The 18,140-nt window shown below is 43.3% G+C and overlaps 1 long non-coding RNA gene across 1 annotated transcript; it reads right to left on the reverse strand.

Annotated features, from left to right (window-relative positions):
• Nucleotides 1-7,954: 7,954 nt before the first annotated feature.
• On the reverse strand, nt 7,955-9,232 carry LOC149437613 (uncharacterized). Its single transcript, XR_016308042.1, has 3 exons — nt 9,056-9,232; nt 8,562-8,606; nt 7,955-8,480 (listed from the first exon to the last, which is right to left on the reverse strand). It is a non-coding gene; the product is annotated as an uncharacterized LOC149437613 (long non-coding RNA).
• Between the last annotated feature and the right edge of the window lie 8,908 nt (nt 9,233-18,140).

Genomic DNA, 18,140 nt, shown 5'->3' on the forward strand with positions numbered 1-18,140 from the left:
CCTCAGGCTTAGGACTACCTCTGGCCTGAAGGTAGTAGCGCCTGTGTGCACCGGAACCGGACAGGCCAGTTCTGGACCTCGCCTTCCAGTGGTGTCCACAGGTACCTTCATCCAAGATGGACAGTTCTCGTTACCTGCTAGCATCCAGGACACCAGTTCCTCCAGTTTCCTGTCTGCTAGGTCAGTCACAGGTCCAGCTGAGCCATGATTGTCGCATCCAGGCGTCTTACCGTAGCCAGCTGCACCCACGACTGACGTAACCTGCTTTTTGGCCTGGGGAGCAGATCAGACCACAACTGCCTCAGTCTCCCAATGCCCAGACCTCTGGGGGTCTCTTCTTACCGGGGTGTTCCAAAACGGAACCACTGACATGCCTCTCTGACAGTTACCCTTCTCCACTGTCAGACTGGGCACGGGCGGTTGGTTCCAGACTAGTGACAGGGGCCCAAGTTGCTCTTCCCAGACAGGGCCGAACACCGCAAGGCCCCTAAAGTGGGCAACTTCACCCAGTTCCACTCCGCATTGCGGACCATTCCTGACTGCTGGAGAGGCGGTTGGCGCGTTCTCAACCCCAACTAGCTTTCCCGTGGATTCAGGCAAGCCACATGGGGTAGCAAAGGCTGGTTCGTCTTGAGCTTGCTGGGTTAGAGATGGTGGCCCATGCTCCTTGCTCAGGTCCATGATGGCAAAACAGCAGGCACCATCTGGATGCTCCATTAGCTCATGGCTCCTGGGCATGGGGCAGGCCACAACCACAGGGCTGGCGCTCAGATTTCCAAGGTCCTCAAAAAGCCTGGTCATCGGCTCCTGCTTGAAGACGGCGACTACTGGGGATGCCCAGACTCTAGCTGACCCCTGGATTCCTGACTGTGCCATTCCCTTGGTCTCTGTGGCCCAGTCAGCCTGCACCTTCTGAATCCAGACACCATCTATCAGAGGCCTGGCCAGCAGCTCCGGAACCTGAGTGGCAAGGAAGGGTGATTGGATCTGGGCCCTGCAGCCCTCTCTCTGTAATCCAAGCATCAACCCTCCTTGCACTCGTAATCCAAGCATGCTGTCACTGCCCATGACACATGTTTGTCTGCCTGTTGACACGCCAGGACACATGAGATCACATACCAGGCTCCCAGCCCCCAGTGACTAGGCCAGTAGTCCTGTCAAGCCTGTGTTGACTCTTCCCAGCAGGGGAGTTCATACCTAGCCCTGTACTGAAATCTCCATATAAATGGCTTTCCAGAGCTGCCTTACTCATGGGACTTCAAGTCCCAGCTAGCTCACCTCTGAAGCTCCTTTGAGAATTGCTTTTCAGGGTTGCCTGGAGCGAGGAACTACAAGTCCCAGTTGCCTGTTGTGTGCCCTCCTTAGCAGGGCAACTCACAGCTAGCGGACTTCTGAAGTTCCTTTGGGAATCACTTTTCAGTGCTGCCTGAAGCCTGGAACTACAAGTCCCAGCCGGCTGTTGTGTACCCTTCTTAGCAGGGCAACTCACAGCTAGCGGACTTCTAAAGTTCCTTTGGGAATCGCTTTTCAGTGCTGCCTGAGGCGTGGAACTACAAGTCCCAGCCGGCTGCCTAGTCCTATGCAAGGCCAACGGCTGGGCACTTATCAAGGCACAATCTTTTGGGCCCGGGCAAGGAACAGGCCTTTCCAGACCATCCCCTTGCTCAGCCCCCAGAGACTGTACCTCTGCCCCGTCACAGCACTGTGGGTGACCCCCAACAGTGAAAATACATCATTTGTCTCATCATGAATATCACAATCATTGTTAGCATTACCAACCATACCATCAACAATACTGACATCAACGACATTACTGACTTCACTATCAAGGTTACTGACATTATCAATGACATTACTGACTCCACTATCAAGGTTACTGACATTACTGACATTACCATCAATGTTGCTGACAATATTACCATCATCCCCATCTTCTTTACACCCATTATCAACAGTCACGTTCATAATATCAATGACACATGAGTTCAATACCTCCACAGGCAAGGGGATTTCTTCTTGTTCTCCAGCTAATGGAGAATCCTGTAGCCCCACACCATTCCCAGCCCCCTCCCTCTGTAAATCCACCAGTGGCCCAGACATTACCCCAATATCTGTCCACAGTACCTTGGCTTGTCCAGAGAGTTCCAGGAGGCCCTTCCGGGTATTCTCGGCAGGGGCATAATAGGAAACAAGAGTGCCCAGGTCAGCACCCAGCAAAACAGGAGTGGGAATTTCCGCGGAGACCCCCACCTCCTGCATCCCCCTTCCCGCACCCCAATCTAGGAATACCTTTGCACAGGGTATGCGTGAACGGGTCCCCCCAACTCCTGTGAGGGTAAGGAACTTTCCTGGGATGAGGTTCCCTGGCTCAATCAGCTCGGGCCGGATCAAGGTGACTTCTGCCCCGGTGTCCCGGAAACCAGTTACAGACTGGTTGCCCATGGTAACTTGCTGCAGGTTGGCGGGGGTTACCTGCATCTTCCTGCGAACGAACAGCACAGAAGAAGAGTTGCTGGCCGGCTGGCCGGATGATGTCATCTTCTTCTGGTCAGGACACTGCGTCCTGAGATGTCCGGCTTTACCACAGGTGAAACATTGGCGGGTGTCAGGCAGGAATGGCTTGGCTCCAAGCGCTGCAGGTGTGGGCGGAGGAGAAGCTTGACTCACCGACGTGGGAGAGGTTGCTAGGGACGATTTCCCCCCTTTCCAGCCATTTGGAGGTGCCTTGCGAGGGTCAGACACCCGCGTGTGGACAAAGGTATCTGCTAGGTCGGTCTGCTGCAGCTTTAGTAGATGCTGGCTCCCTCTCCAAGACAAACTGTCTGACGTCTGCCGGGTAAATGTGCAAGAGTTGATCTCGTATCATGAGATCTTACAAAGACTCATAGGAATCAGCTTTCAGTCCCTTAGTCCACTGCCGGAATGTGGTGCGTAAGCGACTTGCCACATCCGTGTAAGAGTCCCCAGGTCCCTTCTGCATGGACCTGAACCGCTTGCGGTACACTTCCAGGGTCATCTGGTACTTCCAGATGATGGCATCTTTTAAAAGTTCATAATCATCATCTTGCCCCTCTGGCAATTCAACAAAAGCTTCCAGGGCCTTGCCTCTTAGCCCTGGTGTCAGGTATCAAACCCATTGAGCTGGGGGCACATGGTACTGACGGCACGTTTTTTCAAAGGACAGTAAGTAGCTGTCAATGTCACTGTCCTTTTCCATCACTGGAAACTTGGCTGCGCCCATGGAAAGAGTGGCGTCCCTGTGATCTAGGGACCCGAGGTTCTGACCCGGTCGCTGTGGCTGGAGCCTTGCCATCTCCAGCTCATGCCGACGATCAGCTTCCCTCTGCACCACCTCCCTCTCAGCCTGGCGTTCCTCTCTCTCCTGGGGAAGTCACGTGTACAAGTGTACAGGACACTATTTATAAACCAAACAAAACTTTTTTTAAAATAACACCAAATAAATAAAGTGTTTAAAGTGGCACTAAGTGAATTAATCAATAATAAGTACAAAACCATATAATAAAAAAATCTCCTGAATGCCCATAAAACTCAATAGTGATAACACAAATATATGAATAGTCCGTGACTGCTGTAAAAAAACAATGACAAACTTAAAAGTGACGGAAAGTCCATGAAAAAAGTGTAGTAAAGTAATCCAAAGTGCATGAAAGTAAATCTTCTATTTCACAATGTGCAGCAAACTGACAACAAAGTGCTCCATAGGATTCCCCACATGGATGTAAACTCACCAAAAATATTTGCCTCCACTCTTGTGGTTGGCAAACAAGCTTCCTGGGACATATTTCCATTTAAAGATGAATATAGATCACTGAAGATAAAGATTCCACACACAGCACGCGCATGTGTCAAAAATTTCAGCCCGCGCTACCTGATGAAGGAACTCGGCAGTGAGAACGAAGTCTAGAAAGTCAGGAGAACCTCTTCTGCCTTCCTAGCCTTCGTTCTTGCTGCCAAGTTCCGTCATCAGGTCGCACCAGCAGAAACTTTTGACGCATGTGCGTGCTGTGTGTGGAATCTTTATCTATATGTCCCAGGAAGCTTGTTTGCCAACCACAAGAGTGGAAGGCAAATAATTTTGGCGAGTTTACATCCATGAGGGGAATCCTATGGAGCACCTTGTTGTCAGTTTTCTTCACATGGTGGAATAGAAGATTTACTTTCATAGACTTCGGATTACTTTACAACATTTTTTTCATGGACTTTCCATCACTTTTATGAAAACGTTTATGTTTGGTATTTTGCCTGTTGTCTAGTCTGTGTGTCATGCACATTTTCCTATGTTCTGTGCGTTCAAAGACCCTGAAGGCATGGAAAAAAAATACCTGCTGACCAACCAGGAATGCACTCTCCCATGCTCCTAAGTCCTGTTATAAGCTGACAACACACAGAGTTGTGAACCAAGTGGTGTCAGCCCTGCCTATTTTGTTTTGCCAAGCCATTCAACCACTCCCACTCTCAGATCTCTGCAACGTAAAGAATTATTAATCTGCAGTTCCAAGATAACAACTGGGAGGACTAATTAGGCACCCTGAGATAACACAGAAATTCTGCATACAACCCAGGACATCCCTGAAATTCTAATATGAACAACTGTTTTTTTATTTGCATTTATCAAACAGATATAAAAACAATATTTTCAATTGTATATGTAACATTCCAAAAGGAAGAAAATAAAAAAGTTTTTAGTAGGTTTGACATACATTTTAAAACCAAACATGGAAGGAGAGGAAAAAGAGAAAAGCTGACAAGTAGTCAGATTCTCAGTGGTTTCATTGTTTCTATAGTCTGTTAAAGGATACCTGTTGTAAGCAGTGGTGTATTTAGGTTTTGTGCTGCCATAGACAACACAAAAATCAGCGCCCCCCCCCCCCCCAAAACCAGGGAGAGCCTGACACCAACATCCTCCCCTCCCGTGGAGAGAGCCTGACATTTACCAACAACACCCCTGCCCCCCCTCCACCACCCGAGATACACCATCCTCCGACCCCCCTTCCCGTGGAGAGAGACAAAGACACTAATCTGCCCAGATCCAGACATCCCCAAGAATGAGAGTCAGGGCCGTGCATACACTATCACGCCATCAGCCTTCAGCCTCTCTCGGATCCCCCCTGGTCGCTATGCCACGCGTGCCCCTTCTTCCGAGGGGTATTGCTGCCCCTCTGAAATATGCCGCCCTAAGCAAATGCCTTGTTTGCCTTGTGGTAAATACGGCCCTGGTTGTAAGAGAAAGCTATCAGCTGCTATTGCTGACACTGCTGGCAATGTTATGGTGCTTTATGGACACTGTCATGTGATGGTCCCCCTGCATCATCCTCTGGACCCCCATCATCTCTTACACCCTCTGCTGTCAATCAGAAAGTCACACACCTGTTACAGCCCCACCCACAAATCCTATAATAAAACTCTGGAACACAGCTCAGGTACAGCACTCATGCAATGTTAACGGGGCAGAATTTCTACTTTCTGACGGTTTCAGATAGCAGTATTTTTCCTTGATAGAATACATTTATTACAACCCACTCTACTTGTTTCCTGGAATTTCCGGGACTTTTATTACAGATTTTCCTTCTCACAAAAAGAAAACATTCTTTAAGTCTATTTTTAGTGTAACCTTTCTAATGGACTGTTGCCAGTTTAATGATCATTGTAAAATGATTGCCCCCCCCCCCCCCCTGCGATCTAAAATTGCACGATTCGTGTGCAATTTCAGCGCGATTTCAGGTGCAATTTCTGAAGACTGTATTGCTACTTGTGAAAATTTTCAATGATTTCTTGCAATTTGCATTGTGATTTCCATTATATTCTATGTATGTGAAGTCGCAACAAAACTGCAGAAAAAGTAATGCAAGAACTACTTTAGAAATCGCACTGCAGCAGATTGCAAATGTTAAGGCACTGACATTCGCATTCATTGGATGTGATTTCAGGTGCGATTTCAATTCCCAAATCACACCTGGATCAGACCTACTAGGCATTTTACTGCAGGTCTTTCAACACATATTTTTAACCTTTCAATGCAGCCACCAGGATTGTGTCTAAAACTGCGTGTGGCCATGTATTCTGGTCTCTGTTTGCCCATTGTCAGACACCGGCTGACATGATGGGTGCCGCCAAGACAGAAGAGTGGACACACAACCCCTCTCCTCCCCTTCTTGCTGTGACCCAGAAAGCGACATGTATGACATCACTTCTGAGTCACCATAATGTATCCAGTGAAGCCCAGAGGAGACACTGGGGATCTTTTAGACCCTGCATGTCTCACCTAAAAATCATCACATAGTGGATTTTGTATCCCATATGCGATGAAAAAAAAGGTAAGTTAAAACCTTTTTTTTTCATTGCAAAAAAAAAAAGCACATTACATCACCATCCCCCCCAAAAAAATTTGAGAGGCCCCCTATCCCCACATGTTACACATGTTACATATATCGCCTCACATGCCGGAGTGAGACCAATAATTCTAGCACAATACCTACTACATAACACTAAACTAATGACCTGTAGGGGCTTTTGAAGCGTTGCCTACAGAAATTATAGGGTACTATAAGATTGCCGCCATTTCACAGGTGCACACAAATTTAAGGTTTGGCATGTTGGGTATCTATATACTTCGTGCAACCTCGTCTTTTATATTCTACCAAAAATGTGGGTAATTTATTACATTTGTTTGCCCTAAAATTCACTTTAGTGTGTTTTTACTGAAACTGTGCATTTCCTAGACCTTTGCGGTAATATCGTGAGACATAAAAAATTGGAAGTACCGTTATTTTTTTCTCTAGGGTCTCTGCTTTCAGAAAATTATAATATTTGGGGGTTTTGTGAAATCTTCAGGCCTAAAATTATTTTGTAAACGTGTGCGAAATATGCAAAAACGGCTCTGGCAGCGAAAGGGTTAAAGCAGAACACTAATCTGCAGCAATCTATATTTCTATTCTTCCCCCATGCCTGCTGTGTAGCATTCTTGTCAGAATTTTAAAGTGTTTCTAAACCTTTGAAATTAAAAAGGAACAAAGTATATCCCTATGTAGTGTGTACTAGTCCCAATCCAAAACATTTAGTTTGGTTCCAATCTGATCCTTCCTCCCTCTGCATGAGTCAGTTCTAACAGGCTATGGCCTCACTCTCTTGCAAACAGAAGGCGATTGACTGCCTCAGTTCTGCATGTTTCTCTTTGAGACCGTGTCTCTTTGAGGGTGTGTCTTTTCCCAAAACTCAGATCTCAGATTACACTCAGCTCCCTGCTCTATGCTGTGCAATGTGTGAAACCAGATCCCTGCCCCTGCCTTCTGCAGCTGAGTAAAAGCCTTTGATCTGTGTGTTTTAGGAGGTTATAGAGTAGAAATGGCTGCAGATAACTAGGTATAACTTATGTAGGAGGATTTGTTATATCTCTGTGTATCACTTGAGGCTAGTCATGTCAGTGGGTATGTAAAGGTTTACAACCACTTTAACATTTATTTCGAGTTTGTACCCTAGCACTGAAGAGACAAAAGATGTCACATGACCATCTTTGGCCTTTATTATCCTGCTCTGCACTGGCTGAAGCCAGCACCTCACTGCAGCAATGCCTACTGCAACGGTGAATGTATTTTTGCAGGCATCATGCCTATCTAAACTAATACACACAGCTTTACAGCTGTAGTAGTTTGGGAATAGCTGGGAGTAATCACCACTGAGCAGTTAGCTCTTTATCCAAGCACATATCTTTCACCACCACCATGTGTTACACCATTCACAGCATCTGCTGTTGCAGTTCTGCCCTTTAAAAATGTCTCAATCAAAAAAATTCTCAATAAAAATAATTTAACAAAAGAAAGGTCTGCACCACTCTCTGCCATGCCCAAATAGGAATGTATCAGAATTTACATTACAGCAGCTTTATCAACATTTTACAGTAGATTTTATTTATAATTAGCACATTCAGGAATTCAGATTATTGATTTTCAAATATCATTTAATGAAAAGAAATAAAAAATGGTGCAGGGAATATTTACAAAAAATAACCTAAGTAACAGAAGCAACACACAAAGTAGTAGATTTACTAAAACTGCATGGTGCAAAATCTGGTGCACCTCTGCATAGAAATCAATCAGCTTCCAGGTTTTATTGTCAAAGCTTAATTGAACGAGTTGAGGCTAGAATTTGATTGGCTCCCAAGCACAGCTGCACCAGTTTCTGAGTGTACCAATTTTAGCAAATATACACTAAAAAGAGATTTTAATAGCAAAAGACATACTGAAAGGGATAGTTCAAATTTACAGAAACCATGTAAAGGTGAACTAACACTGGACACCCTCTCCACCCCCCAGAATCAATCTGCTCCATGCCAGGAGCACTGACAGAAATTTTAAAAGGATGGGAGCGCCACGTCAGCTTGTACAGACTTTTTAGAAGATTTCTATTTGTGACAGCCAATGCATTTCGGGGGCTCAAATATCCGCCTTCATCAGGGCAAAAACCTAGACAATAAAGAAAATACAAAGAATCCTTAAACTTTGTTAAAATTTATGAGTATATAAAAAATATAAACATACAAATACCTTAATACAGTATTATTGGAGCCAAAAGGGACATATATTGCTCAACTAAAAGGTATAAAAACCAAGAAGAAAACATGTTCTGTTAAGGCAACACAAAAAAAAGTGAAAAGTGCAAAACACAAAAATAAATAAATAAAAAATAGAATCAATAATAATAATAACAATGATAATAATAATAAACAAACACTGATGCACTGCAAATGAGAGGGGCATAAACATCTGAAGCACTGACAGAGAAGAGGGAGAAGAATGGGGATTTCATAACCACTGCTGGGGTGCTGACAACTCCGGAGACAAGTACAGCAAGGATCAGAGGGGTGGGGAAGGTGTCTGACGTTAGTCAGCGTTTACATTTTGTTTCTGTAAAGATATACTAACACTTTAAAGTGAACCTTAATTCCAAAACAGAAAACGTCATGGTGCATGAAGTACTGCAAGTAAATCCAAAAATGTCATAAGTAATTTATTAAACAAAAATGTTTTGGTAAACTTACACATTTTGTCTTCTTCCAGGTTTCTCTGGGGCACTGGTGACATACCCAGAGCCTCACAGTGTGCACCATAGGCAGTCAACCTCTCCGGCGCCTCAGAGAAATCTCACCTGATGTCACCTAAAATATCACCTGATCTTGTACATGCACCTTACCAGCCTCCCCAGAGCATTACGGCACATGCGGTGTACAAGATTTGGTGCAGCTAGGTACTGCTCAATAACAAGCTGCCTTATCTTGTACAGCAGATGTGTCTGTTAGTGACGTAAATAGTTTGTTTCAACCAGATTGGTCCAAGCTAACTGTTTAAAGTTCACTGAAACATGGAGTTTGGCTATAAATGTTTCCCATGGCAGGCTCCAGCTCGCCATGCCCTTTATTGACAATAGTTTGTCTATTAGTGGCAGCACAGTGGCTAAATGGTTAGCACGTCCTCCTGGCAGCACTAGGGTTGTTGGTTCAAATCCCAACCACGGCACTACCTGCCTGGAGTTTGCATGTTGTCCCTGCACCTGCATGGGTTTCCTCCCACACTCCAAAGACATGCTGGTAGGTGAATTGGCTCCTCCTGTCTAAATTGTCCCTAGTATGTATATGTATGAATGTGGACCTTAGATTGTACACCCCTTGAGGGTCAGGGACTGATGTGAATGTACAATATATATGTAAAGCGCTGCATAAATTGACAGCACTGTATAATTACCTGTAATAAATAAATAATCTTAGCCTTGAAAATCACCAGACTTTTTGGCCATGCTTCATTAGGGTTTGTTTCTAAGTTAGTGAACTGAAATCAGGTAGAGTGACAATGCTGCTCCCCCATAGATACAGTACAATGAGTGAGTGTTGTCACCTTAGGAAGGAAAATACATTAATGTCAGGACCACCAGGTGAAAATAAAGCTGCAATTTTTATTTTTTGTTTTTAAGTTTATAAAGATTTTAACATATTAAAGCTTGTATGTGATTTTAGTGATTGGGTAAATCTATTCTAATACAGTTTTGTGGTTATACCTGTATAGTTAAATGTCGTGCTGATAACATCTGTGTATATACTACAAAATGCCAAAGGTAATACAATAGTGTTTTATGCAAAGCTTCAGTAAAGTGAGTTGGTCACATTCTCATAGAGAACCTGGTGTACAGACTATTTCCTCCTTCATCCTGACATCAGATACCTTACCTTGTGTGATATTGGCAACGTCTACATCGCCAACACCATGCCAGGCTTCCTTCTCTGCCTCCTGATAAGTTGGGTCACAGCTGTAGGTAAGGAACTAAGACCATACATATTCAGCAATGGTTGGAGGACTAGGAGATGACTGAACTTCTTCTATGGCTTCTGTTGTTTCTGCTCTTCACTTTTCAAGGATTCTGCCAAAACCCACATTTCCAGTGTTGGTTAGATGCCACCATATTGAAATAACTAACTTCCAGCTTTTCACCAATTTCTTATATCTTCCTGGTACTCCCGCAAGATGCCTGGATCCCCAATATCCCTGTTGGAATTTTCTTATATATTATATGTTCCGAAAAAGGAATTCAAATAGTACCATGAGCAAAATAAGAAAAGACATACAGTATATGATCTAGTCTGTCTCTGTCATCAGCACAGAAGCAAGACCCTCATTGGGTAAATCAGGAGAAAACATATTGTCTGTTGATCCTGCTGGCAGATCTGTAATTTCCCACTTAATGCAAGTTAATGCGTTGTGACAACGCTCTTCATTCTGTAGTGAAATCACGCAGCATCGTTGTCAGCCTTTGGACAGGGAAGCCTTTGTTTAACATGTACTTTGTAATGGACTTTCAAGTAGAACAAAAAGTATAATATATCATACTGTGAGCAGGAAGGCTCTTCATCAGAGAAGAAACATGCTATGGCTCTTCTGCCATAACATAAACTTACCTGCCCGTTCACAGTCTTTTCTTTTTATAATTTACACTGAGCTGCACATTTATGTAAATGTCTACAAAAATTAAAGTATGTGATATAAAAAATGAATTCATACTGTATGCTTAATATTATCAATATAGATTTGATGCCCATATTTACCAGAATTCACATTTTTCTGCCTATAGTGGTCCATTAAGTTGTAAATGTAAGACTCAACTTACTTCTGCAGCACAAAGGCAGAGTTGGGGGAACTTACTATTGGAGACCATTATGATGGGCTCCAATGAGATATGACTCCACTCATAACTGAAATAACACTATTAGGTGGACTGGCCCTTTAAGTAAATCATTTGTAAGTGTATTTAAAGTGGAACTACACTGTATCTGAGCACCACAAATCAAAAGCACTATTTAATTTATTTTTAGTATTGTCTCCATGCTTTATTTTGCTGAGCAATCACTTCGGAAAACACCTCCCAGCATTTCTGGCTACGGGCATTTTGAGTAAGGGCAGATTATTCATGTAGCAATTACTTCCTGGAATCCATCTGCCCTTAGCTCAGGCATACAGGCAGGAGGGGGTGCTTAGCTGAATAAATTCCTCCTCTCCTTCAGAAAACTACAGGGATGTATGACATCATTTGCCTAGGCATGGAAACAGGAAGTAACTAAAGAAATTTAAAAAACGGTTTACAACACGTAAATATGATATACCTTCCTATCTATTTACTAATGCGAGCAGCATAAGGATTCAAAACAGTCAATGTTGATTGAGAGAATAAAGTTCCACTTTATTTTATTTTTTTCAGAACTGTTGTTTGTATGTAAGATTTTGTATTTGTTGCAGGCAATAATGTTATCTCCAACTAAAAATGGAGAGACAGCTGTGGGAACACAGCTTTACACAAACAAGCCTTTTCATTTCCTTGTGACATACTTTAAAAACGTAACTAAACCCCAAAAGAAGAATTTATTATATTGCAGCTTACCTATCATTGGTGGCAGCTGCATTAGTTTTCTATTTTGCAAACTTTTATTCCTTTGTTTTCATGTGAAGATCAACCAGTAACACACCTCCTGTCTAAGGGTGGCTACATTCACTCCTCTACTGCATCTTTGGAGGAGCAATGTAGCCACTCTTGGACAGCTATATGGTCAACCAATGGGGAAGGTAGCGTTAGATGGATCAGTAGGTACAGATGGACTTTACATAAGTGAATAACAATTAGAAGCTGAACTCCAGTTAACACTTTTTAAGCAGTTACAACAGTTTCTTTTGGTTTTGGTTTGGTTTTGGGATTAAGATTTTGCATGAACAATATGACAGTGTTAGGCCCCCTCCACTCTGTGAATATAGGGAAAAGCAACACAGGGTTCACACTAATGTAGAGTGTGGGGCTCGGAGTTATGTGTTCCTTGAACCCAAAACTGGCAGTAGCCGGGGCTTTGGAGGGGGACCTTGGGTAAGTATGTCTAGTTTCTCAAGGTAATAGGAAAAAACACAATTGGATGGGTTAGAGGTGGGCGGAAAAAACAGTTTTAGTTTTAGTTTAGAGTGGGACTTTAACCCCCCTGGCGGTATTCCCGAGTGTAGCTCGGGGTAAAGTTTCTGTACCAAAAGCGGTAACCCTGAGCTACACTCGGGCTTACCATGCGGCGCTGCATAGGGAGTCCCTGCAGAGCTTACCTTGTCCTTCGCTCCCGCGATGTGTCCCCTGCAGCGTCCACGGCCATCTCCTCCGGCTGATGCCGGCATCCGGCTCCTGTGTTCCGGTCCCTGTGACGTCGGGACGTACGGGCGGCAGTGGCGGCGAATTGTACATAGTAAAACATTGCTGTTTCAAACCATTTCACATACATTTTGTCCCGAGTGCTTTGTCCTGTGCCCTGTCTGCATTTTGAGTGTTCTTTCTGCCTCGCAACTTAGAAAAGTCCATGGCGTCCAAAAAGCATCCCTTTAGGTCAAAATCGGGTTTAGATCAGCTAGAGAACAGCGATAGTAAATCAGAACCACTTGCAGAATTGAGTGATAATGATTCGTGGAAAAATTCGTCATCAGACACTGAAAACAATTTTGCGACTTTGCTCAGTGATGTGCGAACTTGGCGTTATATTTCAAATTTCAGTGTTTTTGGTTTGATTATATTATTGAATTAAATGTATTATTGTTATATTATTATTTTTTATGATTATTTATTAAATTATAATTTATGATTTTGTGTTTCAAATTTTATCATACCCGGGATGTTTAATAGACTCTTGTTCGGACAGATTTCAGTGAGTTAATCCTAAATATTACAGCCTACAATAAAAAAAACTACATATTTCCATGCAAAATAATGGTACCGCTTTCAGCACCAAAAATCTGAAATAATCATACCGCCAGGGAGGTTAAAGAATGTTGAAAGCCCACCTAGATATCCTAAATAAAGCCCAGGAGCAAAGTTTTGGAAATACGAAAGGAGCGCAACCACAATGCTGTGAACACCATGCCAACAGAGCTCTGCCAGATCCTTCCTATAATCCTGTTGGTGCAACATCCCCCTTAGTTCCACTAACAACACAGGGAGCCTCCGGAAATACCCCTCCACTTGATGGCGAGGTGAAAGTAGGGCAGGGTGCACCCAAACCAACTGTGGGATGGCCGATGAAGGTATCCCACACACCAGAGAGAGATGGTGTGGCCCCTCCTCATCCAGTGGTCTCCATAGTGTGACATGCAGAAGTGACCCGCAGAGAGGGAGCCATAGGCTCCATCCTCTAAATATCCTAACTCTCCCATGTGGCCAAGTTTAAACATCGGATAATAAGAAGACTCAAGCATTTAACGCTACACAAGGTGCAAGAGAGCCTACTCTTAAACAAGTCATGGGTGGAATACATACCTGCCAAGCTGCCTTGACTCCCCAAATAGACATGGACATCTTCCCCTTCTTGAGCATAACATGCAAAAAATCCACAGCAGAATAACCACTGAAGAGCAAAGAATTTGTGAGTTGAAGAATAGAGATGAGCGAAGAAATGAAAAATTCGATTCGGCTGATTCGGCGAATTCCAGTATGAAATTCGATTCGATGCGAATTTCTCCGCTACGAAGATGACTTATAAAAAGGGTTTCTAGGCTTCAGAGAGCCTTTAAATTAGTGCAGAACACTGTACCTTTAATTTAAATGCCCTTGGAGATGAGGAAGGAGAAGGAGAAGGAGAAGGATGAGAAGAAGGAGAAGGAGAAGGAGAAGGATGAGAAGAAGGAGAAGGAGAAGGATGAGAAGAAGGAGAAGGAGAAGGATGAGAAGAAGGAGAAGGAGAAGGATGAGAAGAAGGAGAAGGAGAAGGATGAGAAGAAGGAGAAGGATGAGAAGAAGGAGAAGGATGAGAAGAAGGAGAAGGAGAAGGATGAGGAGAAGGAGAAGGATGAGAAGAAGGAGAAGGATGAGAAGAAGGAGAAGGATGAGAAGAAGGAGAAGGAGAAGGATGAGAAGAAGGAGAAGGATGAGAAGATGGAGAAGGAGAAGGATGAGAAGAAGGAGAAGGAGAAGGATGAGAAGAAGGAGAAGGATGAGAAGAAGGAGAAGGATGAGGAGAAGGAGAAGGATGAGAAGAAGGAGAAGGATGAGAAGAAGGAGAAGGAGAAGGATGAGAAGAAGGAGAAGGATGAGAAGAAGGAGAAGGAGAAGGAGAAGGATGAGAAGAAGGAGAAGGATGAGAAGAAGGAGAAGGATGAGAAGAAGGAGAAGGAGAAGGATGAGAAGAAGGAGAAGGATGAGAAGAAGGAGAAGGAGAAGGATGAGAAGAAGGAGAAGGATGAGAAGAAGGAGAAGGATGAGAAGAAGGAGAAGGAGAAGGAGAAGGAGAAGCAGAAGAAGAAGGATGAGAAGAAGGAAAAGGAGAAGGATGAGAAGAAGGAGAAGGAGAAGGAGAAGGATGAGAAGAAGGAGAAGGATGAGAAGAAGGAGAAGGATGAGAAGAAGGAGAAGGAGAAGGATGAGAAGAAGGAGAAGGATGAGAAGAAGGAGAAGGAGAAGGATGAGAAGAAGGAGAAGGATGAGAAGAAGGAGAAGGATGAGAAGAAGGAGAAGGATGAGAAGAAGGAGAAGGAGAAGGAGAAGGAGAAGCAGAAGAAGAAGGATGAGAAGAAGGAAAAGGAGAAGGATGAGAAGATGGAGAAGGAGAAGGATGAGAAGAAGGAGAAGGATGAGAAGAAGGAGAAGGAGAAGGATGAGAAGAAGGAGAAGGATGAGAAGAAGGATGAGAAGAAGGAGAAGGATGAGAAGAAGGAGAAGGATGAGAAGAAGGAGAAGGATGAGAAGAAGGAGAAGGATGAGAAGAAGGATGAGAAGAAGGATGAGAAGAAGGAGAAGGATGAGAAGAAGGACAGTTCTGTGACAGTTTCTGTCTATTTCTGACAGTTCTGGGACATTCACTCCATACAGCGGTTTCAACCGCTGTATGGAGGGAATGTCATAGAACTGTCAGAAATAGACTATTTCTGACAGTTCTGGGACTGTCCTTCCATACAGCGGTTGAAACATTGTATGTATTTGTTTCCATAAATGGATCCATTTATGGAAACAAATACATACAATGTTTCAACCGCTGTATGGAAGGACAGTCCCAGAACTGTCATTAATAGTCTATTTCTGACAGTTCCATGACATTCCCTCCATACAGCGGTTGAAACAGCTGTATGGAGTGATTGTCCCAGAACTGTCATAAATAGTCTATTTCTGACAGATCTGGGACATTCACTCCATACAGCTGTTTCAACCGCTGTATGGAGGGAATGTCATAGAACTGTCAGAAATAGACTATTAATGACAGTTCTGGGACTGTCCTTCCATACAGCGGTTGAAACATTGTATGTATTTGTTTCCATAAATGGATCCATTTATGGAAACAAATACATACAATGTTTCAACCGCTGTATGGAAGGACAGTCCCAGAACTGTCATTAATAGTCTATTTCTGACAGTTCCATGACATTCCCTCCATACAGCGGTTGAAACAGCTGTATGGAGTGATTGTCCCAGAACTGTCATAAATAGTCTATTTCTGACAGATCTGGGACATTCACTCCATACAGCTGTTTCAACCGCTGTATGGAGGGAATGTCATAGAACTGTCAGAAATAGACTATTAATGACAGTTCTGGGACTGTCCTTCCATACAGCGGTTGAAACATTGTATGTATTTGTTTCCATAAATGGATCCATTTATGGAAACAAATACATACAATGTTTCAACCGCTGTATGGAAGGACAGTCCCAGAACTGTCATTAATAGTCTACAGCTGTTTCAACCGCTGTATGGAGGGAATGTCATGGAACTGTCAGAAATAGACTATTTCTGACAGTTCTGGGACTGTCCTTCCATACAGCGGTTGAAACATTGTATGTATTTGTTTCCATAAATGGATCCATTTATGGAAACAAATACATACAATGTTTCAACCGCTGTATGGAAGGACAGTCCCAGAACTGTCATTAATAGTCTATTTCTGACAGTTCCATGACATTCCCTCCATACAGCGGTTGAAACAGCTGTATGGAGTGATTGTCCCAGAACTGTCATAAATAGTCTATTTCTGACAGTTCTGGGACATTCACTCCATACAGCTGTTTCAACCGCTGTATGGAGGGAATGTCATGGAACTGTCAGAAATAGACTATTAATGACAGTTCTGGGACTGTCCTTCCATGCAGCGGTTGAAACATTGTATGTATTTGTTTCCATAAATGGATCCATTTATGGAAACAAATACATACAATGTTTCAACCGCTGTATGGAAGGACAGTCCCAGAACTGTCATTAATAGTCTATTTCTGACAGTTCCATGACATTCCCTCCATACAGCGGTTGAAACAGCTGTATGGAGTGAATGTCCCAGAACTGTCAGAAATAGACTATTTATGACAGTTCTGGGACATTCACTCCATACAGCGGTTGAAACATTGTATCTATTTTTTTCCATAAATGACATTCTGCAGATACACTTAGAGGAGCGCTGCAGATACACTTTTTGCCGGCTTGGAATTATTCTTATTTTTATCCTACTTCTTCTTTTTCTTCTTATGAGGATGAGGATGAGGATGAAGAAGAAGAAGTAGGATGAAAATAAGATTAATTCCAAGCCGGCAAAAAGTGTATCTGCAGCGCTCCTCTAAGTGTATTTGCAGAATGTCATTTATGGAAAAAAATAGATACAATGTTTCAACCGCTGTATGGAGTGACTGTCCCAGAACTGTCATAAATAGTCTATTTCTGACAGTTCTGGGACATTCACTCCATACAGCTGTTTCAACCGCTGTATGGAGGGAATGTCATAGAACTGTCAGAAATAGACTATTAATGACAGTTCTGGGACTGTCCTTCCATACAGCGGTTGAAACATTGTATCTATTTGTTTCCATAAATGGATCCATTTATGGAAACAAATACATACAATGTATTCTCTGCACATACACTTTTTGCCGGCTTGGAATTATTCTTATTTTCATCCTACTTCTTCTTCTTCTTCTTCATCCTCATCCTTATCCTCAGAAGAAGATGATGAGGATGAAGAAGAAGAAGAAGAAGAAGAAGAAGAAGTAGGATGAAAAGAAGAATAATTCCATGCCGGCAAAAAGTGTATGTGCAGAGTTCCTCTATTTCTGACAGTTCTCTCACAGCTTCTTCACATGTACAGCGGTTGAAACATCTGTATCCTAAATGGAAACTAATAGATACAAATTGTGTTCATGTGTTCCTTCTGTCAGAGAACTGTCAGAAATAGCGGAGCTCACTGCAGGGACACTTTTGCCGGCTGATCTGGAAATGTTCGATTCGCGCACCCGAAGTAGGCAAAATTTCGGTTTCGACGCGAATCGAATATTTCCTGAAATTCGACTCGAATTCCGGTTCGCCTGGTTCGATTCGCTCATCTCTATTGAAGAATACAGTTAAAGTGATTATAAAGGCTTATTTTTTTTAACCACTTTCCCACCACTTTCCCACCGCCCTATAGTAGACATACTGCTACAAGGCGGCAGGGCTGCGCAAAATCATGTATATATACATGATTTGTAGTTCCAGGTAGGGCGCACACACGCCGCCCTACCTAGCAATTGTTTGGGAAAGCTAACAGGGGAAAGACCTGTGTGTAAACAACACAGGTCTCTCTCCTGCCAGCAAGGACATGCTGCCTTGTATTTCC

The sequence above is a fragment of the Staurois parvus genome, unplaced genomic scaffold (assembly GCF_062004578.1).
Source record: "Staurois parvus isolate SC_StPar_1 unplaced genomic scaffold, SC_StPar_1.0 ptg001284l, whole genome shotgun sequence".
NCBI classification, from domain to species: Eukaryota; Metazoa; Chordata; class Amphibia; order Anura; family Ranidae; genus Staurois; species Staurois parvus.